The 21,870-nt window shown below is 47.8% G+C and overlaps 14 non-coding genes across 14 annotated transcripts; all 14 read right to left on the bottom strand.

Moving 5' to 3' along the window:
- Positions 1-1,248: 1,248 nt before the first annotated feature.
- Positions 1,249-1,439, bottom strand: LOC142728314 (U2 spliceosomal RNA). The gene has a single exon (XR_012877472.1). It is a non-coding gene; the product is annotated as a U2 spliceosomal RNA (small nuclear RNA).
- A 1,300-nt stretch (positions 1,440-2,739) lies between these two features.
- LOC142728312 (U2 spliceosomal RNA) lies at positions 2,740-2,930 on the bottom strand. Its single transcript, XR_012877471.1, has one exon. It is a non-coding gene; the product is annotated as a U2 spliceosomal RNA (small nuclear RNA).
- A 1,300-nt stretch (positions 2,931-4,230) lies between these two features.
- Positions 4,231-4,421, bottom strand: LOC142728311 (U2 spliceosomal RNA). Its single transcript, XR_012877470.1, has one exon. It is a non-coding gene; the product is annotated as a U2 spliceosomal RNA (small nuclear RNA).
- A 1,292-nt stretch (positions 4,422-5,713) lies between these two features.
- LOC142728310 (U2 spliceosomal RNA) lies at positions 5,714-5,904 on the bottom strand. Its single transcript, XR_012877469.1, has one exon. It is a non-coding gene; the product is annotated as a U2 spliceosomal RNA (small nuclear RNA).
- A 1,292-nt stretch (positions 5,905-7,196) lies between these two features.
- On the bottom strand, positions 7,197-7,387 carry LOC142728309 (U2 spliceosomal RNA). Its single transcript, XR_012877468.1, has one exon. It is a non-coding gene; the product is annotated as a U2 spliceosomal RNA (small nuclear RNA).
- Positions 7,388-8,691: 1,304 nt separating this feature from the next.
- LOC142728308 (U2 spliceosomal RNA) lies at positions 8,692-8,882 on the bottom strand. Its single transcript, XR_012877467.1, has one exon. It is a non-coding gene; the product is annotated as a U2 spliceosomal RNA (small nuclear RNA).
- Positions 8,883-10,170: 1,288 nt separating this feature from the next.
- On the bottom strand, positions 10,171-10,361 carry LOC142728306 (U2 spliceosomal RNA). The gene has a single exon (XR_012877465.1). It is a non-coding gene; the product is annotated as a U2 spliceosomal RNA (small nuclear RNA).
- A 1,288-nt stretch (positions 10,362-11,649) lies between these two features.
- Positions 11,650-11,840, bottom strand: LOC142728305 (U2 spliceosomal RNA). The gene has a single exon (XR_012877464.1). It is a non-coding gene; the product is annotated as a U2 spliceosomal RNA (small nuclear RNA).
- A 1,284-nt stretch (positions 11,841-13,124) lies between these two features.
- LOC142728304 (U2 spliceosomal RNA) lies at positions 13,125-13,315 on the bottom strand. The gene has a single exon (XR_012877463.1). It is a non-coding gene; the product is annotated as a U2 spliceosomal RNA (small nuclear RNA).
- A 1,280-nt stretch (positions 13,316-14,595) lies between these two features.
- LOC142728303 (U2 spliceosomal RNA) lies at positions 14,596-14,786 on the bottom strand. The gene has a single exon (XR_012877462.1). It is a non-coding gene; the product is annotated as a U2 spliceosomal RNA (small nuclear RNA).
- Positions 14,787-16,058: 1,272 nt separating this feature from the next.
- On the bottom strand, positions 16,059-16,249 carry LOC142728301 (U2 spliceosomal RNA). Its single transcript, XR_012877461.1, has one exon. It is a non-coding gene; the product is annotated as a U2 spliceosomal RNA (small nuclear RNA).
- Positions 16,250-17,545: 1,296 nt separating this feature from the next.
- Positions 17,546-17,736, bottom strand: LOC142728439 (U2 spliceosomal RNA). The gene has a single exon (XR_012877585.1). It is a non-coding gene; the product is annotated as a U2 spliceosomal RNA (small nuclear RNA).
- Positions 17,737-19,028: 1,292 nt separating this feature from the next.
- Positions 19,029-19,219, bottom strand: LOC142728438 (U2 spliceosomal RNA). Its single transcript, XR_012877584.1, has one exon. It is a non-coding gene; the product is annotated as a U2 spliceosomal RNA (small nuclear RNA).
- Positions 19,220-20,507: 1,288 nt separating this feature from the next.
- Positions 20,508-20,698, bottom strand: LOC142728437 (U2 spliceosomal RNA). Its single transcript, XR_012877583.1, has one exon. It is a non-coding gene; the product is annotated as a U2 spliceosomal RNA (small nuclear RNA).
- Between the last annotated feature and the right edge of the window lie 1,172 nt (positions 20,699-21,870).

The following is a 21,870-nucleotide window of genomic DNA, read 5'->3' as shown; positions in this document are numbered from 1 at the left end:
AGCCCTTGCAGCGATTCAGCCTACTTCTAGGCAATTCCATGGGGCCCTGCAGGCTCACACACTCACAGCTACACGGGAGGTGAATAAAGGCCGGAGAGGAAGCCAGACAGGATTTGCTTCTTTTGCTTGCACCACAATGCAGTGCTGAAAGAGGAGGAATCTACATAAAAACGCCTTCCTGGCAACGCCCAAATGCCCTGCTGCCATGCAGATAAACACTGGCAGCGGCAGCAAGTGCATGCCCACAGCCACCCCTTGTTCCTTCACACCTTGTATCAGCTGTAATCCAGTCCAGTCCAGTGCTGCCTGCTGAGCAGCACTGACCAACACTGCCTGGGCCCAGGCTTTTATCTCTGAGGCCCCATTATGATGTCAGAAAGCTGGCTCTGGAATCCTGAGGGCTCCACTATGACACGTGCAAAGTTCCGTCTGAACTTTATATAAGACGGTGAGGCTCAGTCAGTCACTCAGTGTTGCCTGAGAGGGCAACACTGCAACAGCCGGCCGCCAGGCTGTCTTTTTTTTGCACAGCTAGTTGCCTCCAGGAGGCCACAAGAGGGAGACAAGGGACTGCAAAATGGAAAATAGGCATCCACCAACTTTACAGACAACTTCTCCTTGCTCCTACAACCTCCATCCTTGCACAGTTTGTTATTCTTCTAGGTAACATAGTAACAAATCCAAATTGCTGCTCTCTTTGTAGGCAAGCAAGGCTTTGTTGCAACTGCAATTCTTACTTCTTCTTGAAATGTAGGGACGACAGTACATTCCATCACATCCATCTAGTGTACACAGGTAGGTCCATTGTGGCGGGCAGGCGAGCGGGCGGGCTGCTTTATTGGCTGTTTGCTGTTCCCCTACTCCACTCCACTATTTGACTGTTGTGCTGCATCAATCAATCAATCAATCAATCAATCAATCAATCAATCAATCAATCAATCAATCAATCAGTGGCTGGCTCAGGTGCAGCTCTTTAACTTACCTAAAAGGGAGGGCGGAGAGAAGACAAGGAAGGTGAATGAGGTGTTCCAATGTGAAATGCCGGAAACACAGAAACACAGACGACACACAACAAGAGGTGGCAATCTATTCATTAATTGCATTTAATCAATGAGCTCATTATCACTCATGCATTGTCCAACAGGTGTTGAAATAATGGGATTAAAAGGGGAGATCCCTTCAGAAAGACAGAAACAATAGCAAAGACAAAAAACACTTTTGGAATCTGCTTTTAGTCAACACATAAGGAAAGGGTGCACCGGTCCTGGAAATACTGCAATACCAGGTCAATGCGTGGAGTGGACAGAGCAAGCTCTATTTCCATCTCCCTGTTCTAAAAATCCATTTAATATATGGTCCCCAGATAGGGGACGTATCAGATATTAAACTGATAAGAACAGATACTACACTTGATCTTAGCCAAAAGGCCGAGAAGCGATAACCCGAACGGGCCGCGCGTTGCCCGAGCCTGCCCGATACTGCTGTTCAGCCCTTGCAGCGATTCAGCCTACTTCTAGGCAATTCCATGGGGCCCTGCAGGCTCACACACTCACAGCTACACGGGAGGTGAATAAAGGCCGGAGAGGAAGCCAGACAGGATTTGCTTCTTTTGCTTGCACCACAATGCAGTGCTGAAAGAGGAGGAATCTACATAAAAACGCCTTCCTGGCAACGCCCAAATGCCCTGCTGCCATGCAGATAAACACTGGCAGCGGCAGCAAGTGCATGCCCACAGCCACCCCTTGTTCCTTCACACCTTGTATCAGCTGTAATCCAGTCCAGTCCAGTGCTGCCTGCTGAGCAGCACTGACCAACACTGCCTGGGCCCAGGCTTTTATCTCTGAGGCCCCATTATGATGTCAGAAAGCTGGCTCTGGAATCCTGAGGGCTCCACTATGACACGTGCAAAGTTCCGTCTGAACTTTATATAAGACGGTGAGGCTCAGTCAGTCACTCAGTGTTGCCTGAGAGGGCAACACTGCAACAGCCGGCCGCCAGGCTGTCTTTTTTTTGCACAGCTAGTTGCCTCCAGGAGGCCACAAGAGGGAGACAAGGGACTGCAAAATGGAAAATAGGCATCCACCAACTTTACAGACAACTTCTCCTTGCTCCTACAACCTCCATCCTTGCACAGTTTGTTATTCTTCTAGGTAACATAGTAACAAATCCAAATTGCTGCTCTCTTTGTAGGCAAGCAAGGCTTTGTTGCAACTGCAATTCTTACTTCTTCTTGAAATGTAGGGACGACAGTACATTCCATCACATCCATCTAGTGTACACAGGTAGGTCCATTGTGGCGGGCAGGCGAGCGGGCGGGCTGCTTTATTGGCTGTTTGCTGTTCCCCTACTCCACTCCACTATTTGACTGTTGTGCTGCATCAATCAATCAATCAATCAATCAATCAATCAATCAATCAATCAATCAATCAATCAATCAATCAGTGGCTGGCTCAGGTGCAGCTCTTTAACTTACCTAAAAGGGAGGGCGGAGAGAAGACAAGGAAGGTGAATGAGGTGTTCCAATGTGAAATGCCGGAAACACAGAAACACAGACGACACACAACAAGAGGTGGCAATCTATTCATTAATTGCATTTAATCAATGAGCTCATTATCACTCATGCATTGTCCAACAGGTGTTGAAATAATGGGATTAAAAGGGGAGATCCCTTCAGAAAGACAGAAACAATAGCAAAGACAAAAAACACTTTTGGAATCTGCTTTTAGTCAACACATAAGGAAAGGGTGCACCGGTCCTGGAAATACTGCAATACCAGGTCAATGCGTGGAGTGGACAGAGCAAGCTCTATTTCCATCTCCCTGTTCTAAAAATCCATTTAATATATGGTCCCCAGATAGGGGACGTATCAGATATTAAACTGATAAGAACAGATACTACACTTGATCTTAGCCAAAAGGCCGAGAAGCGATAACCCGAACGGGCCGCGCGTTGCCCGAGCCTGCCCGATACTGCTGTTCAGCCCTTGCAGCGATTCAGCCTACTTCTAGGCAATTCCATGGGGCCCTGCAGGCTCACACACTCACAGCTACACGGGAGGTGAATAAAGGCCGGAGAGGAAGCCAGACAGGATTTGCTTCTTTTGCTTGCACCACAATGCAGTGCTGAAAGAGGAGGAATCTACATAAAAACGCCTTCCTGGCAACGCCCAAATGCCCTGCTGCCATGCAGATAAACACTGGCAGCGGCAGCAAGTGCATGCCCACAGCCACCCCTTGTTCCTTCACACCTTGTATCAGCTGTAATCCAGTCCAGTCCAGTGCTGCCTGCTGAGCAGCACTGACCAACACTGCCTGGGCCCAGGCTTTTATCTCTGAGGCCCCATTATGATGTCAGAAAGCTGGCTCTGGAATCCTGAGGGCTCCACTATGACACGTGCAAAGTTCCGTCTGAACTTTATATAAGACGGTGAGGCTCAGTCAGTCACTCAGTGTTGCCTGAGAGGGCAACACTGCAACAGCCGGCCGCCAGGCTGTCTTTTTTTTGCACAGCTAGTTGCCTCCAGGAGGCCACAAGAGGGAGACAAGGGACTGCAAAATGGAAAATAGGCATCCACCAACTTTACAGACAACTTCTCCTTGCTCCTACAACCTCCATCCTTGCACAGTTTGTTATTCTTCTAGGTAACATAGTAACAAATCCAAATTGCTGCTCTCTTTGTAGGCAAGCAAGGCTTTGTTGCAACTGCAATTCTTACTTCTTCTTGAAATGTAGGGACGACAGTACATTCCATCACATCCATCTAGTGTACACAGGTAGGTCCATTGTGGCGGGCAGGCGAGCGGGCGGGCTGCTTTATTGGCTGTTTGCTGTTCCCCTACTCCACTCCACTATTTGACTGTTGTGCTGCATCAATCAATCAATCAATCAATCAATCAATCAATCAATCAATCAATCAATCAATCAATCAATCAGTGGCTGGCTCAGGTGCAGCTCTTTAACTTACCTAAAAGGGAGGGCGGAGAGAAGACAAGGAAGGTGAATGAGGTGTTCCAATGTGAAATGCCGGAAACACAGAAACACAGACGACACACAACAAGAGATGGCAATCTATTCATTAATTGCATTTAATCAATGAGCTCATTATCACTCATGCATTGTCCAACAGGTGTTGAAATAATGGGATTAAAAGGGGAGATCCCTTCAGAAAGACAGAAACAATAGCAAAGACAAAAAACACTTTTGGAATCTGCTTTTAGTCAACACATAAGGAAAGGGTGCACCGGTCCTGGAAATACTGCAATACCAGGTCAATGCGTGGAGTGGACAGAGCAAGCTCTATTTCCATCTCCCTGTTCTAAAAATCCATTTAATATATGGTCCCCAGATAGGGGACGTATCAGATATTAAACTGATAAGAACAGATACTACACTTGATCTTAGCCAAAAGGCCGAGAAGCGATAACCCGAACGGGCCGCGCGTTGCCCGAGCCTGCCCGATACTGCTGTTCAGCCCTTGCAGCGATTCAGCCTACTTCTAGGCAATTCCATGGGGCCCTGCAGGCTCACACACTCACAGCTACACGGGAGGTGAATAAAGGCCGGAGAGGAAGCCAGACAGGATTTGCTTCTTTTGCTTGCACCACAATGCAGTGCTGAAAGAGGAGGAATCTACATAAAAACGCCTTCCTGGCAACGCCCAAATGCCCTGCTGCCATGCAGATAAACACTGGCAGCGGCAGCAAGTGCATGCCCACAGCCACCCCTTGTTCCTTCACACCTTGTATCAGCTGTAATCCAGTCCAGTCCAGTGCTGCCTGCTGAGCAGCACTGACCAACACTGCCTGGGCCCAGGCTTTTATCTCTGAGGCCCCATTATGATGTCAGAAAGCTGGCTCTGGAATCCTGAGGGCTCCACTATGACACGTGCAAAGTTCCGTCTGAACTTTATATAAGACGGTGAGGCTCAGTCAGTCACTCAGTGTTGCCTGAGAGGGCAACACTGCAACAGCCGGCCGCCAGGCTGTCTTTTTTTTGCACAGCTAGTTGCCTCCAGGAGGCCACAAGAGGGAGACAAGGGACTGCAAAATGGAAAATAGGCATCCACCAACTTTACAGACAACTTCTCCTTGCTCCTACAACCTCCATCCTTGCACAGTTTGTTATTCTTCTAGGTAACATAGTAACAAATCCAAATTGCTGCTCTCTTTGTAGGCAAGCAAGGCTTTGTTGCAACTGCAATTCTTACTTCTTCTTGAAATGTAGGGACGACAGTACATTCCATCACATCCATCTAGTGTACACAGGTAGGTCCATTGTGGCGGGCAGGCAAGCGGGCGGGCTGCTTTATTGGCTGTTTGCTGTTCCCCTACTCCACTCCACTATTTGACTGTTGTGCTGCATCAATCAATCAATCAATCAATCAATCAATCAATCAATCAATCAATCAATCAATCAGTGGCTGGCTCAGGTGCAGCTCTTTAACTTACCTAAAAGGGAGGGCGGAGAGAAGACAAGGAAGGTGAATGAGGTGTTCCAATGTGAAATGCCGGAAACACAGAAACACAGACGACACACAACAAGAGGTGGCAATCTATTCATTAATTGCATTTAATCAATGAGCTCATTATCACTCATGCATTGTCCAACAGGTGTTGAAATAATGGGATTAAAAGGGGAGATCCCTTCAGAAAGACAGAAACAATAGCAAAGACAAAAAACACTTTTGGAATCTGCTTTTAGTCAACACATAAGGAAAGGGTGCACCGGTCCTGGAAATACTGCAATACCAGGTCAATGCGTGGAGTGGACAGAGCAAGCTCTATTTCCATCTCCCTGTTCTAAAAATCCATTTAATATATGGTCCCCAGATAGGGGACGTATCAGATATTAAACTGATAAGAACAGATACTACACTTGATCTTAGCCAAAAGGCCGAGAAGCGATAACCCGAACGGGCCGCGCGTTGCCCGAGCCTGCCCGATACTGCTGTTCAGCCCTTGCAGCGATTCAGCCTACTTCTAGGCAATTCCATGGGGCCCTGCAGGCTCACACACTCACAGCTACACGGGAGGTGAATAAAGGCCGGAGAGGAAGCCAGACAGGATTTGCTTCTTTTGCTTGCACCACAATGCAGTGCTGAAAGAGGAGGAATCTACATAAAAACGCCTTCCTGGCAACGCCCAAATGCCCTGCTGCCATGCAGATAAACACTGGCAGCGGCAGCAAGTGCATGCCCACAGCCACCCCTTGTTCCTTCACACCTTGTATCAGCTGTAATCCAGTCCAGTCCAGTGCTGCCTGCTGAGCAGCACTGACCAACACTGCCTGGGCCCAGGCTTTTATCTCTGAGGCCCCATTATGATGTCAGAAAGCTGGCTCTGGAATCCTGAGGGCTCCACTATGACACGTGCAAAGTTCCGTCTGAACTTTATATAAGACGGTGAGGCTCAGTCAGTCACTCAGTGTTGCCTGAGAGGGCAACACTGCAACAGCCGGCCGCCAGGCTGTCTTTTTTTTGCACAGCTAGTTGCCTCCAGGAGGCCACAAGAGGGAGACAAGGGACTGCAAAATGGAAAATAGGCATCCACCAACTTTACAGACAACTTCTCCTTGCTCCTACAACCTCCATCCTTGCACAGTTTGTTATTCTTCTAGGTAACATAGTAACAAATCCAAATTGCTGCTCTCTTTGTAGGCAAGCAAGGCTTTGTTGCAACTGCAATTCTTACTTCTTCTTGAAATGTAGGGACGACAGTACATTCCATCACATCCATCTAGTGTACACAGGTAGGTCCATTGTGGCGGGCAGGCGAGCGGGCGGGCTGCTTTATTGGCTGTTTGCTGTTCCCCTACTCCACTCCACTATTTGACTGTTGTGCTGCATCAATCAATCAATCAATCAATCAATCAATCGATCAATCAATCAATCAATCAATCAGTGGCTGGCTCAGGTGCAGCTCTTTAACTTACCTAAAAGGGAGGGCGGAGAGAAGACAAGGAAGGTGAATGAGGTGTTCCAATGTGAAATGCCGGAAACACAGAAACACAGACGACACACAACAAGAGGTGGCAATCTATTCATTAATTGCATTTAATCAATGAGCTCATTATCACTCATGCATTGTCCAACAGGTGTTGAAATAATGGGATTAAAAGGGGAGATCCCTTCAGAAAGACAGAAACAATAGCAAAGACAAAAAACACTTTTGGAATCTGCTTTTAGTCAACACATAAGGAAAGGGTGCACCGGTCCTGGAAATACTGCAATACCAGGTCAATGCGTGGAGTGGACAGAGCAAGCTCTATTTCCATCTCCCTGTTCTAAAAATCCATTTAATATATGGTCCCCAGATAGGGGACGTATCAGATATTAAACTGATAAGAACAGATACTACACTTGATCTTAGCCAAAAGGCCGAGAAGCGATAACCCGAACGGGCCGCGCGTTGCCCGAGCCTGCCCGATACTGCTGTTCAGCCCTTGCAGCGATTCAGCCTACTTCTAGGCAATTCCATGGGGCCCTGCAGGCTCACACACTCACAGCTACACGGGAGGTGAATAAAGGCCGGAGAGGAAGCCAGACAGGATTTGCTTCTTTTGCTTGCACCACAATGCAGTGCTGAAAGAGGAGGAATCTACATAAAAACGCCTTCCTGGCAACGCCCAAATGCCCTGCTGCCATGCAGATAAACACTGGCAGCGGCAGCAAGTGCATGCCCACAGCCACCCCTTGTTCCTTCACACCTTGTATCAGCTGTAATCCAGTCCAGTCCAGTGCTGCCTGCTGAGCAGCACTGACCAACACTGCCTGGGCCCAGGCTTTTATCTCTGAGGCCCCATTATGATGTCAGAAAGCTGGCTCTGGAATCCTGAGGGCTCCACTATGACACGTGCAAAGTTCCGTCTGAACTTTATATAAGACGGTGAGGCTCAGTCAGTCACTCAGTGTTGCCTGAGAGGGCAACACTGCAACAGCCGGCCGCCAGGCTGTCTTTTTTTTGCACAGCTAGTTGCCTCCAGGAGGCCACAAGAGGGAGACAAGGGACTGCAAAATGGAAAATAGGCATCCACCAACTTTACAGACAACTTCTCCTTGCTCCTACAACCTCCATCCTTGCACAGTTTGTTATTCTTCTAGGTAACATAGTGACAAATCCAAATTGCTGCTCTCTTTGTAGGCAAGCAAGGCTTTGTTGCAACTGCAATTCTTACTTCTTCTTGAAATGTAGGGACGACAGTACATTCCATCACATCCATCTAGTGTACACAGGTAGGTCCATTGTGGCGGGCAGGCGAGCGGGCGGGCTGCTTTATTGGCTGTTTGCTGTTCCCCTACTCCACTCCACTATTTGACTGTTGTGCTGCATCAATCAATCAATCAATCAATCAATCAATCAATCAATCAATCAATCAATCAATCAATCAATCAATCAGTGGCTGGCTCAGGTGCAGCTCTTTAACTTACCTAAAAGGGAGGGCGGAGAGAAGACAAGGAAGGTGAATGAGGTGTTCCAATGTGAAATGCCGGAAACACAGAAACACAGACGACACACAACAAGAGGTGGCAATCTATTCATTAATTGCATTTAATCAATGAGCTCATTATCACTCATGCATTGTCCAACAGGTGTTGAAATAATGGGATTAAAAGGGGAGATCCCTTCAGAAAGACAGAAACAATAGCAAAGACAAAAAACACTTTTGGAATCTGCTTTTAGTCAACACATAAGGAAAGGGTGCACCGGTCCTGGAAATACTGCAATACCAGGTCAATGCGTGGAGTGGACAGAGCAAGCTCTATTTCCATCTCCCTGTTCTAAAAATCCATTTAATATATGGTCCCCAGATAGGGGACGTATCAGATATTAAACTGATAAGAACAGATACTACACTTGATCTTAGCCAAAAGGCCGAGAAGCGATAACCCGAACGGGCCGCGCGTTGCCCGAGCCTGCCCGATACTGCTGTTCAGCCCTTGCAGCGATTCAGCCTACTTCTAGGCAATTCCATGGGGCCCTGCAGGCTCACACACTCACAGCTACACGGGAGGTGAATAAAGGCCGGAGAGGAAGCCAGACAGGATTTGCTTCTTTTGCTTGCACCACAATGCAGTGCTGAAAGAGGAGGAATCTACATAAAAACGCCTTCCTGGCAACGCCCAAATGCCCTGCTGCCATGCAGATAAACACTGGCAGCGGCAGCAAGTGCATGCCCACAGCCACCCCTTGTTCCTTCACACCTTGTATCAGCTGTAATCCAGTCCAGTCCAGTGCTGCCTGCTGAGCAGCACTGACCAACACTGCCTGGGCCCAGGCTTTTATCTCTGAGGCCCCATTATGATGTCAGAAAGCTGGCTCTGGAATCCTGAGGGCTCCACTATGACACGTGCAAAGTTCCGTCTGAACTTTATATAAGACGGTGAGGCTCAGTCAGTCACTCAGTGTTGCCTGAGAGGGCAACACTGCAACAGCCGGCCGCCAGGCTGTCTTTTTTTTGCACAGCTAGTTGCCTCCAGGAGGCCACAAGAGGGAGACAAGGGACTGCAAAATGGAAAATAGGCATCCACCAACTTTACAGACAACTTCTCCTTGCTCCTACAACCTCCATCCTTGCACAGTTTGTTATTCTTCTAGGTAACATAGTAACAAATCCAAATTGCTGCTCTCTTTGTAGGCAAGCAAGGCTTTGTTGCAACTGCAATTCTTACTTCTTCTTGAAATGTAGGGACGACAGTACATTCCATCACATCCATCTAGTGTACACAGGTAGGTCCATTGTGGCGGGCAGGCGAGCGGGCGGGCTGCTTTATTGGCTGTTTGCTGTTCCCCTACTCCACTCCACTATTTGACTGTTGTGCTGCATCAATCAATCAATCAATCAATCAATCAATCAATCAATCAATCAATCAATCAGTGGCTGGCTCAGGTGCAGCTCTTTAACTTACCTAAAAGGGAGGGCGGAGAGAAGACAAGGAAGGTGAATGAGGTGTTCCAATGTGAAATGCCGGAAACACAGAAACACAGACGACACACAACAAGAGGTGGCAATCTATTCATTAATTGCATTTAATCAATGAGCTCATTATCACTCATGCATTGTCCAACAGGTGTTGAAATAATGGGATTAAAAGGGGAGATCCCTTCAGAAAGACAGAAACAATAGCAAAGACAAAAAACACTTTTGGAATCTGCTTTTAGTCAACACATAAGGAAAGGGTGCACCGGTCCTGGAAATACTGCAATACCAGGTCAATGCGTGGAGTGGACAGAGCAAGCTCTATTTCCATCTCCCTGTTCTAAAAATCCATTTAATATATGGTCCCCAGATAGGGGACGTATCAGATATTAAACTGATAAGAACAGATACTACACTTGATCTTAGCCAAAAGGCCGAGAAGCGATAACCCGAACGGGCCGCACGTTGCCCGAGCCTGCCCGATACTGCTGTTCAGCCCTTGCAGCGATTCAGCCTACTTCTAGGCAATTCCATGGGGCCCTGCAGGCTCACACACTCACAGCTACACGGGAGGTGAATAAAGGCCGGAGAGGAAGCCAGACAGGATTTGCTTCTTTTGCTTGCACCACAATGCAGTGCTGAAAGAGGAGGAATCTACATAAAAACGCCTTCCTGGCAACGCCCAAATGCCCTGCTGCCATGCAGATAAACACTGGCAGCGGCAGCAAGTGCATGCCCACAGCCACCCCTTGTTCCTTCACACCTTGTATCAGCTGTAATCCAGTCCAGTCCAGTGCTGCCTGCTGAGCAGCACTGACCAACACTGCCTGGGCCCAGGCTTTTATCTCTGAGGCCCCATTATGATGTCAGAAAGCTGGCTCTGGAATCCTGAGGGCTCCACTATGACACGTGCAAAGTTCCGTCTGAACTTTATATAAGACGGTGAGGCTCAGTCAGTCACTCAGTGTTGCCTGAGAGGGCAACACTGCAACAGCCGGCCGCCAGGCTGTCTTTTTTTTGCACAGCTAGTTGCCTCCAGGAGGCCACAAGAGGGAGACAAGGGACTGCAAAATGGAAAATAGGCATCCACCAACTTTACAGACAACTTCTCCTTGCTCCTACAACCTCCATCCTTGCACAGTTTGTTATTCTTCTAGGTAACATAGTAACAAATCCAAATTGCTGCTCTCTTTGTAGGCAAGCAAGGCTTTGTTGCAACTGCAATTCTTACTTCTTCTTGAAATGTAGGGACGACAGTACATTCCATCACATCCATCTAGTGTACACAGGTAGGTCCATTGTGGCGGGCAGGCGAGCGGGCGGGCTGCTTTATTGGCTGTTTGCTGTTCCCCTACTCCACTCCACTATTTGACTGTTGTGCTGCATCAATCAATCAATCAATCAATCAATCAATCAATCAATCAATCAATCAATCAGTGGCTGGCTCAGGTGCAGCTCTTTAACTTACCTAAAAGGGAGGGCGGAGAGAAGACAAGGAAGGTGAATGAGGTGTTCCAATGTGAAATGCCGGAAACACAGAAACACAGACGACACACAACAAGAGGTGGCAATCTATTCATTAATTGCATTTAATCAATGAGCTCATTATCACTCATGCATTGTCCAACAGGTGTTGAAATAATGGGATTAAAAGGGGAGATCCCTTCAGAAAGACAGAAACAATAGCAAAGACAAAAAACACTTTTGGAATCTGCTTTTAGTCAACACATAAGGAAAGGGTGCACCGGTCCTGGAAATACTGCAATACCAGGTCAATGCGTGGAGTGGACAGAGCAAGCTCTATTTCCATCTCCCTGTTCTAAAAATCCATTTAATATATGGTCCCCAGATAGGGGACGTATCAGATATTAAACTGATAAGAACAGATACTACACTTGATCTTAGCCAAAAGGCCGAGAAGCGATAACCCGAACGGGCCGCGCGTTGCCCGAGCCTGCCCGATACTGCTGTTCAGCCCTTGCAGCGATTCAGCCTACTTCTAGGCAATTCCATGGGGCCCTGCAGGCTCACACACTCACAGCTACACGGGAGGTGAATAAAGGCCGGAGAGGAAGCCAGACAGGATTTGCTTCTTTTGCTTGCACCACAATGCAGTGCTGAAAGAGGAGGAATCTACATAAAAACGCCTTCCTGGCAACGCCCAAATGCCCTGCTGCCATGCAGATAAACACTGGCAGCGGCAGCAAGTGCATGCCCACAGCCACCCCTTGTTCCTTCACACCTTGTATCAGCTGTAATCCAGTCCAGTCCAGTGCTGCCTGCTGAGCAGCACTGACCAACACTGCCTGGGCCCAGGCTTTTATCTCTGAGGCCCCATTATGATGTCAGAAAGCTGGCTCTGGAATCCTGAGGGCTCCACTATGACACGTGCAAAGTTCCGTCTGAACTTTATATAAGACGGTGAGGCTCAGTCAGTCACTCAGTGTTGCCTGAGAGGGCAACACTGCAACAGCCGGCCGCCAGGCTGTCTTTTTTTTGCACAGCTAGTTGCCTCCAGGAGGCCACAAGAGGGAGACAAGGGACTGCAAAATGGAAAATAGGCATCCACCAACTTTACAGACAACTTCTCCTTGCTCCTACAACCTCCATCCTTGCACAGTTTGTTATTCTTCTAGGTAACATAGTAACAAATCCAAATTGCTGCTCTCTTTGTAGGCAAGCAAGGCTTTGTTGCAACTGCAATTCTTACTTCTTCTTGAAATGTAGGGACGACAGTACATTCCATCACATCCATCTAGTGTACACAGGTAGGTCCATTGTGGCGGGCAGGCGAGCGGGCGGGCTGCTTTATTGGCTGTTTGCTGTTCCCCTACTCCACTCCACTATTTGACTGTTGTGCTGCATCAATCAATCAATCAATCAATCAATCAATCAATCAATCAATCAATCAGTGGCTGGCTCAGGTGCAGCTCTTTAACTTACCTAAAAGGGAGGGCGGAGAGAAGACAAGGAAGGTGAATGAGGTGTTCCAATGTGAAATGCCGGAAACACAGAAACACAGACGACACACAACAAGAGGTGGCAATCTATTCATTAATTGCATTTAATCAATGAGCTCATTATCACTCATGCATTGTCCAACAGGTGTTGAAATAATGGGATTAAAAGGGGAGATCCCTTCAGAAAGACAGAAACAATAGCAAAGACAAAAAACACTTTTGGAATCTGCTTTTAGTCAACACATAAGGAAAGGGTGCACCGGTCCTGGAAATACTGCAATACCAGGTCAATGCGTGGAGTGGACAGAGCAAGCTCTATTTCCATCTCCCTGTTCTAAAAATCCATTTAATATATGGTCCCCAGATAGGGGACGTATCAGATATTAAACTGATAAGAACAGATACTACACTTGATCTTAGCCAAAAGGCCGAGAAGCGATAACCCGAACGGGCCGCGCGTTGCCCGAGCCTGCCCGATACTGCTGTTCAGCCCTTGCAGCGATTCAGCCTACTTCTAGGCAATTCCATGGGGCCCTGCAGGCTCACACACTCACAGCTACACGGGAGGTGAATAAAGGCCGGAGAGGAAGCCAGACAGGATTTGCTTCTTTTGCTTGCACCACAATGCAGTGCTGAAAGAGGAGGAATCTACATAAAAACGCCTTCCTGGCAACGCCCAAATGCCCTGCTGCCATGCAGATAAACACTGGCAGCGGCAGCAAGTGCATGCCCACAGCCACCCCTTGTTCCTTCACACCTTGTATCAGCTGTAATCCAGTCCAGTCCAGTGCTGCCTGCTGAGCAGCACTGACCAACACTGCCTGGGCCCAGGCTTTTATCTCTGAGGCCCCATTATGATGTCAGAAAGCTGGCTCTGGAATCCTGAGGGCTCCACTATGACACGTGCAAAGTTCCGTCTGAACTTTATATAAGACGGTGAGGCTCAGTCAGTCACTCAGTGTTGCCTGAGAGGGCAACACTGCAACAGCCGGCCGCCAGGCTGTCTTTTTTTTGCACAGCTAGTTGCCTCCAGGAGGCCACAAGAGGGAGACAAGGGACTGCAAAATGGAAAATAGGCATCCACCAACTTTACAGACAACTTCTCCTTGCTCCTACAACCTCCATCCTTGCACAGTTTGTTATTCTTCTAGGTAACATAGTAACAAATCCAAATTGCTGCTCTCTTTGTAGGCAAGCAAGGCTTTGTTGCAACTGCAATTCTTACTTCTTCTTGAAATGTAGGGACGACAGTACATTCCATCACATCCATCTAGTGTACACAGGTAGGTCCATTGTGGCGGGCAGGCGAGCGGGCGGGCTGCTTTATTGGCTGTTTGCTGTTCCCCTACTCCACTCCACTATTTGACTGTTGTGCTGCATCAATCAATCAATCAATCAATCAATCAATCAATCAATCAATCAGTGGCTGGCTCAGGTGCAGCTCTTTAACTTACCTAAAAGGGAGGGCGGAGAGAAGACAAGGAAGGTGAATGAGGTGTTCCAATGTGAAATGCCGGAAACACAGAAACACAGACGACACACAACAAGAGGTGGCAATCTATTCATTAATTGCATTTAATCAATGAGCTCATTATCACTCATGCATTGTCCAACAGGTGTTGAAATAATGGGATTAAAAGGGGAGATCCCTTCAGAAAGACAGAAACAATAGCAAAGACAAAAAACACTTTTGGAATCTGTTTTTAGTCAACACATAAGGAAAGGGTGCACCGGTCCTGGAAATACTGCAATACCAGGTCAATGCGTGGAGTGGACAGAGCAAGCTCTATTTCCATCTCCCTGTTCTAAAAATCCATTTAATATATGGTCCCCAGATAGGGGACGTATCAGATATTAAACTGATAAGAACAGATACTACACTTGATCTTAGCCAAAAGGCCGAGAAGCGATAACCCGAACGGGCCGCGCGTTGCCCGAGCCTGCCCGATACTGCTGTTCAGCCCTTGCAGCGATTCAGCCTACTTCTAGGCAATTCCATGGGGCCCTGCAGGCTCACACACTCACAGCTACACGGGAGGTGAATAAAGGCCGGAGAGGAAGCCAGACAGGATTTGCTTCTTTTGCTTGCACCACAATGCAGTGCTGAAAGAGGAGGAATCTACATAAAAACGCCTTCCTGGCAACGCCCAAATGCCCTGCTGCCATGCAGATAAACACTGGCAGCGGCAGCAAGTGCATGCCCACAGCCACCCCTTGTTCCTTCACACCTTGTATCAGCTGTAATCCAGTCCAGTCCAGTGCTGCCTGCTGAGCAGCACTGACCAACACTGCCTGGGCCCAGGCTTTTATCTCTGAGGCCCCATTATGATGTCAGAAAGCTGGCTCTGGAATCCTGAGGGCTCCACTATGACACGTGCAAAGTTCCGTCTGAACTTTATATAAGACGGTGAGGCTCAGTCAGTCACTCAGTGTTGCCTGAGAGGGCAACACTGCAACAGCCGGCCGCCAGGCTGTCTTTTTTTTGCACAGCTAGTTGCCTCCAGGAGGCCACAAGAGGGAGACAATGGACTGCAAAATGGAAAATAGGCATCCACCAACTTTACAGACAACTTCTCCTTGCTCCTACAACCTCCATCCTTGCACAGTTTGTTATTCTTCTAGGTAACATAGTAACAAATCCAAATTGCTGCTCTCTTTGTAGGCAAGCAAGGCTTTGTTGCAACTGCAATTCTTACTTCTTCTTGAAATGTAGGGACGACAGTACATTCCATCACATCCATCTAGTGTACACAGGTAGGTCCATTGTGGCGGGCAGGCGAGCGGGCGGGCTGCTTTATTGGCTGTTTGCTGTTCCCCTACTCCACTCCACTATTTGACTGTTGTGCTGCATCAATCAATCAATCAATCAATCAATCAATCAATCAGTGGCTGGCTCAGGTGCAGCTCTTTAACTTACCTAAAAGGGAGGGCGGAGAGAAGACAAGGAAGGTGAATGAGGTGTTCCAATGTGAAATGCCGGAAACACAGAAACACAGACGACACACAACAAGAGGTGGCAATCTATTCATTAATTGCATTTAATCAATGAGCTCATTATCACTCATGCATTGTCCAACAGGTGTTGAAATAATGGGATTAAAAGGGGAGATCCCTTCAGAAAGACAGAAACAATAGCAAAGACAAAAAACACTTTTGGAATCTGTTTTTAGTCAACACATAAGGAAAGGGTGCACCGGTCCTGGAAATACTGCAATACCAGGTCAATGCGTGGAGTGGACAGAGCAAGCTCTATTTCCATCTCCCTGTTCTAAAAATCCATTTAATATATGGTCCCCAGATAGGGGACGTATCAGATATTAAACTGATAAGAACAGATACTACACTTGATCTTAGCCAAAAGGCCGAGAAGCGATAACCCGAACGGGCCGCGCGTTGCCCGAGCCTGCCCGATACTGCTGTTCAGCCCTTGCAGCGATTCAGCCTACTTCTAGGCAATTCCATGGGGCCCTGCAGGCTCACACACTCACAGCTACACGGGAGGTGAATAAAGGCCGGAGAGGAAGCCAGACAGGATTTGCTTCTTTTGCTTGCACCACAATGCAGTGCTGAAAGAGGAGGAATCTACATAAAAACGCCTTCCTGGCAACGCCCAAATGCCCTGCTGCCATGCAGATAAACACTGGCAGCGGCAGCAAGTGCATGCCCACAGCCACCCCTTGTTCCTTCACACCTTGTATCAGCTGTAATCCAGTCCAGTCCAGTGCTGCCTGCTGAGCAGCACTGACCAACACTGCCTGGGCCCAGGCTTTTATCTCTGAGGCCCCATTATGATGTCAGAAAGCTGGCTCTGGAATCCTGAGGGCTCCACTATGACACGTGCAAAGTTCCGTCTGAACTTTATATAAGACGGTGAGGCTCAGTCAGTCACTCAGTGTTGCCTGAGAGGGCAACACTGCAACAGCCGGCCGCCAGGCTGTCTTTTTTTTGCACAGCTAGTTGCCTCCAGGAGGCCACAAGAGGGAGACAAGGGACTGCAAAATGGAAAATAGGCATCCACCAACTTTACAGACAACTTCTCCTTGCTCCTACAACCTCCATCCTTGCACAGTTTGTTATTCTTCTAGGTAACATAGTAACAAATCCAAATAGCTCCTCTCTTTGTAGGCAAGCAAGGCTTTGTTGCAACTGCAATTCTTACTTCTTCTTGAAATGTAGGGACGACAGTACATTCCATCACATCCATCTAGTGTACACAGGTAGGTCCATTGTGGCGGGCAGGCGAGCGGGCGGGCTGCTTTATTGGCTGTTTGCTGTTCCCCTACTCCACTCCACTATTTGACTGTTGTGCTGCATCAATCAATCAATCAATCAATCAATCAATCAATCAATCAATCAATCAATCAATCAATCAGTGGCTGGCTCAGGTGCAGCTCTTTAACTTACCTAAAAGGGAGGGCGGAGAGAAGACAAGGAAGGTGAATGAGGTGTTCCAATGTGAAATGCCGGAAACACAGAAACACAGACGACACACAACAAGAGGTGGCAATCTATTCATTAATTGCATTTAATCAATGAGCTCATTATCACTCATGCATTGTCCAACAGGTGTTGAAATAATGGGATTAAAAGGGGAGATCCCTTCATGAAGACAGAAACAATAGCAAAGACAAAAAACACTTTTGGAATCTGCTTTTAGTCAACACATAAGGAAAGGGTGCACCGGTCCTGGAAATACTGCAATACCAGGTCAATGCGTGGAGTGGACAGAGCAAGCTCTATTTCCATCTCCCTGTTCTAAAAATCCATTTAATATATGGTCCCCAGATAGGGGACGTATCAGATATTAAACTGATAAGAACAGATACTACACTTGATCTTAGCCAAAAGGCCGAGAAGCGATAACCCGAACGGGCCGCGCGTTGCCCGAGCCTGCCCGATACTGCTGTTCAGCCCTTGCAGCGATTCAGCCTACTTCTAGGCAATTCCATGGGGCCCTGCAGGCTCACACACTCACAGCTACACGGGAGGTGAATAAAGGCCGGAGAGGAAGCCAGACAGGATTTGCTTCTTTTGCTTGCACCACAATGCAGTGCTGAAAGAGGAGGAATCTACATAAAAACGCCTTCCTGGCAACGCCCAAATGCCCTGCTGCCATGCAGATAAACACTGGCAGCGGCAGCAAGTGCATGCCCACAGCCACCCCTTGTTCCTTCACACCTTGTATCAGCTGTAATCCAGTCCAGTCCAGTGCTGCCTGCTGAGCAGCACTGACCAACACTGCCTGGGCCCAGGCTTTTATCTCTGAGGCCCCATTATGATGTCAGAAAGCTGGCTCTGGAATCCTGAGGGCTCCACTATGACACGTGCAAAGTTCCGTCTGAACTTTATATAAGACGGTGAGGCTCAGTCAGTCACTCAGTGTTGCCTGAGAGGGCAACACTGCAACAGCCGGCCGCCAGGCTGTCTTTTTTTTGCACAGCTAGTTGCCTCCAGGAGGCCACAAGAGGGAGACAAGGGACTGCAAAATGGAAAATAGGCATCCACCAACTTTACAGACAACTTCTCCTTGCTCCTACAACCTCCATCCTTGCACAGTTTGTTATTCTTCTAGGTAACATAGTAACAAATCCAAATTGCTGCTCTCTTTGTAGGCAAGCAAGGCTTTGTTGCAACTGCAATTCTTACTTCTTCTTGAAATGTAGGGACGACAGTACATTCCATCACATCCATCTAGTGTACACAGGTAGGTCCATTGTGGCGGGCAGGCGAGCGGGCGGGCTGCTTTATTGGCTGTTTGCTGTTCCCCTACTCCACTCCACTATTTGACTGTTGTGCTGCATCAATCAATCAATCAATCAATCAATCAATCAATCAATCAATCAATCAATCAATCAATCAGTGGCTGGCTCAGGTGCAGCTCTTTAACTTACCTAAAAGGGAGGGCGGAGAGAAGACAAGGAAGGTGAAGTGTTCCAATGTGAAATGCCGGAAACACAGAAACACAGACGACACACAACAAGAGGTGGCAATCTATTCATTAATTGCATTTAATCAATGAGCTCATTATCACTCATGCATTGTCCAACAGGTGTTGAAATAATGGGATTAAAAGGGGAGATCCCTTCAGAAAGACAGAAACAATAGCAAAGACAAAAAACACTTTTGGAATCTGCTTTTAGTCAACACATAAGGAAAGGGTGCACCGGTCCTGGAAATACTGCAATACCAGGTCAATGCGTGGAGTGGACAGAGCAAGCTCTATTTCCATCTCCCTGTTCTAAAAATCCATTTAATATATGGTCCCCAGATAGGGGACGTATCAGATATTAAACTGATAAGAACAGATACTACACTTGATCTTAGCCAAAAGGCCGAGAAGCGATAACCCGAACGGGCCGCGCGTTGCCCGAGCCTGCCCGATACTGCTGTTCAGCCCTTGCAGCGATTCAGCCTACTTCTAGGCAATTCCATGGGGCCCTGCAGGCTCACACACTCACAGCTACACGGGAGGTGAATAAAGGCCGGAGAGGAAGCCAGACAGGATTTGCTTCTTTTGCTTGCACCACAATGCAGTGCTGAAAGAGGAGGAATCTACATAAAAACGCCTTCCTGGCAACCCCCAAATGCCCTGCTGCCATGCAGATAAACACTGGCAGCGGCAGCAAGTGCATGCCCACAGCCACCCCTTGTTCCTTCACACCTTGTATCAGCTGTAATCCAGTCCAGTCCAGTGCTGCCTGCTGAGCAGCACTGACCAACACTGCCTGGGCCCAGGCTTTTATCTCTGAGGCCCCATTATGATGTCAGAAAGCTGGCTCTGGAATCCTGAGGGCTCCACTATGACACGTGCAAAGTTCCGTCTGAACTTTATATAAGACGGTGAGGCTCAGTCAGTCACTCAGTGTTGCCTGAGAGGGCAACACTGCAACAGCCGGCCGCCAGGCTGTCTTTTTTTTGCACAGCTAGTTGCCTCCAGGAGGCCACAAGAGGGAGACAAGGGACTGCAAAATGGAAAATAGGCATCCACCAACTTTACAGACAACTTCTCCTTGCTCCTACAACCTCCATCCTTGCACAGTTTGTTATTCTTCTAGGTAACATAGTAACAAATCCAAATTGCTGCTCTCTTTGTAGGCAAGCAAGGCTTTGTTGCAACTGCAATTCTTACTTCTTCTTGAAATGTAGGGACGACAGTACATTCCATCACATCCATCTAGTGTACACAGGTAGGTCCATTGTGGCGGGCAGGCGAGCGGGTGGGCTGCTTTATTGGCTGTTTGCTGTTCCCCTACTCCACTCCACTATTTGACTGTTGTGCTGCATCAATCAATCAATCAATCAATCAATCAATCAATCAATCAATCAATCAATCAGTGGCTGGCTCAGGTGCAGCTCTTTAACTTACCTAAAAGGGAGGGCGGAGAGAAGACAAGGAAGGTGAATGAGGTGTTCCAATGTGAAATGCCGGAAACACAGAAACACAGACGACACACAACAAGAGGTGGCAATCTATTCATTAATTGCATTTAATCAATGAGCTCATTATCACTCATGCATTGTCCAACAGGTGTTGAAATAATGGGATTAAAAGGGGAGATCCCTTCAGAAAGACAGAAACAATAGCAAAGACAAAAAACACTTTTGGAATCTGCTTTTAGTCAACACATAAGGAAAGGGTGCACCGGTCCTGGAAATACTGCAATACCAGGTCAATGCGTGGAGTGGACAGAGCAAGCTCTATTTCCATCTCCCTGTTCTAAAAATCCATTTAATATATGGTCCCCAGATAGGGGACGTATCAGATATTAAACTGATAAGAACAGATACTACACTTGATCTTAGCCAAAAGGCCGAGAAGCGATAACCCGAACGGGCCGCGCGTTGCCCGAGCCTGCCCGATACTGCTGTTCAGCCCTTGCAGCGATTCAGCCTACTTCTAGGCAATTCCATGGGGCCCTGCAGGCTCACACACTCACAGCTACACGGGAGGTGAATAAAGGCCGGAGAGGAAGCCAGACAGGATTTGCTTCTTTTGCTTGCACCACAATGCAGTGCTGAAAGAGGAGGAATCTACATAAAAACGCCTTCCTGGCAACGCCCAAATGCCCTGCTGCCATGCAGATAAACACTGGCAGCGGCAGCAAGTGCATGCCCACAGCCACCCCTTGTTCCTTCACACCTTGTATCAGCTGTAATCCAGTCCAGTCCAGTGCTGCCTGCTGAGCAGCACTGACCAACACTGCCTGGGCCCAGGCTTTTATCTCTGAGGCCCCATTATGATGTCAGAAAGCTGGCTCTGGAATCCTGAGGGCTCCACTATGACACGTGCAAAGTTCCGTCTGAACTTTATATAAGACGGTGAGGCTCAGTCAGTCACTCAGTGTTGCCTGAGAGGGCAACACTGCAACAGCCGGCCGCCAGGCTGTCTTTTTTTTGCACAGCTAGTTGCCTCCAGGAGGCCACAAGAGGGAGACAAGGGACTGCAAAATGGAAAATAGGCATCCACCAACTTTACAGACAACTTCTCCTTGCTCCTACAACCTCCATCCTTGCACAGTTTGTTATTCTTCTAGGTAACATAGTAACAAATCCAAATTGCTGCTCTCTTTGTAGGCAAGCAAGGCTTTGTTGCAACTGCAATTCTTACTTCTTCTTGAAATGTAGGGACGACAGTACATTCCATCACATCCATCTAGTGTACACAGGTAGGTCCATTGTGGCGGGCAGGCGAGCGGGCGGGCTGCTTTATTGGCTGTTTGCTGTTCCCCTACTCCACTCCACTATTTGACTGTTGTGCTGCATCAATCAATCAATCAATCAATCAATCAATCAATCAATCAATCAGTGGCTGGCTCAGGTGCAGCTCTTTAACTTACCTAAAAGGGAGGGCGGAGAGAAGACAAGGAAGGTGAATGAGGTGTTCCAATGTGAAATGCCGGAAACACAGAAACACAGACGACACACAACAAGAGGTGGCAATCTATTCATTAATTGCATTTAATCAATGAGCTCATTATCACTCATGCATTGTCCA

The sequence above is a fragment of the Rhinoderma darwinii genome, unplaced genomic scaffold, assembly GCF_050947455.1.
Source record: "Rhinoderma darwinii isolate aRhiDar2 unplaced genomic scaffold, aRhiDar2.hap1 Scaffold_675, whole genome shotgun sequence".
In the NCBI taxonomy this organism is placed as follows: Eukaryota; Metazoa; Chordata; class Amphibia; order Anura; family Rhinodermatidae; genus Rhinoderma; species Rhinoderma darwinii.
This window is presented reverse-complemented; position numbering and strand designations above follow the sequence as displayed.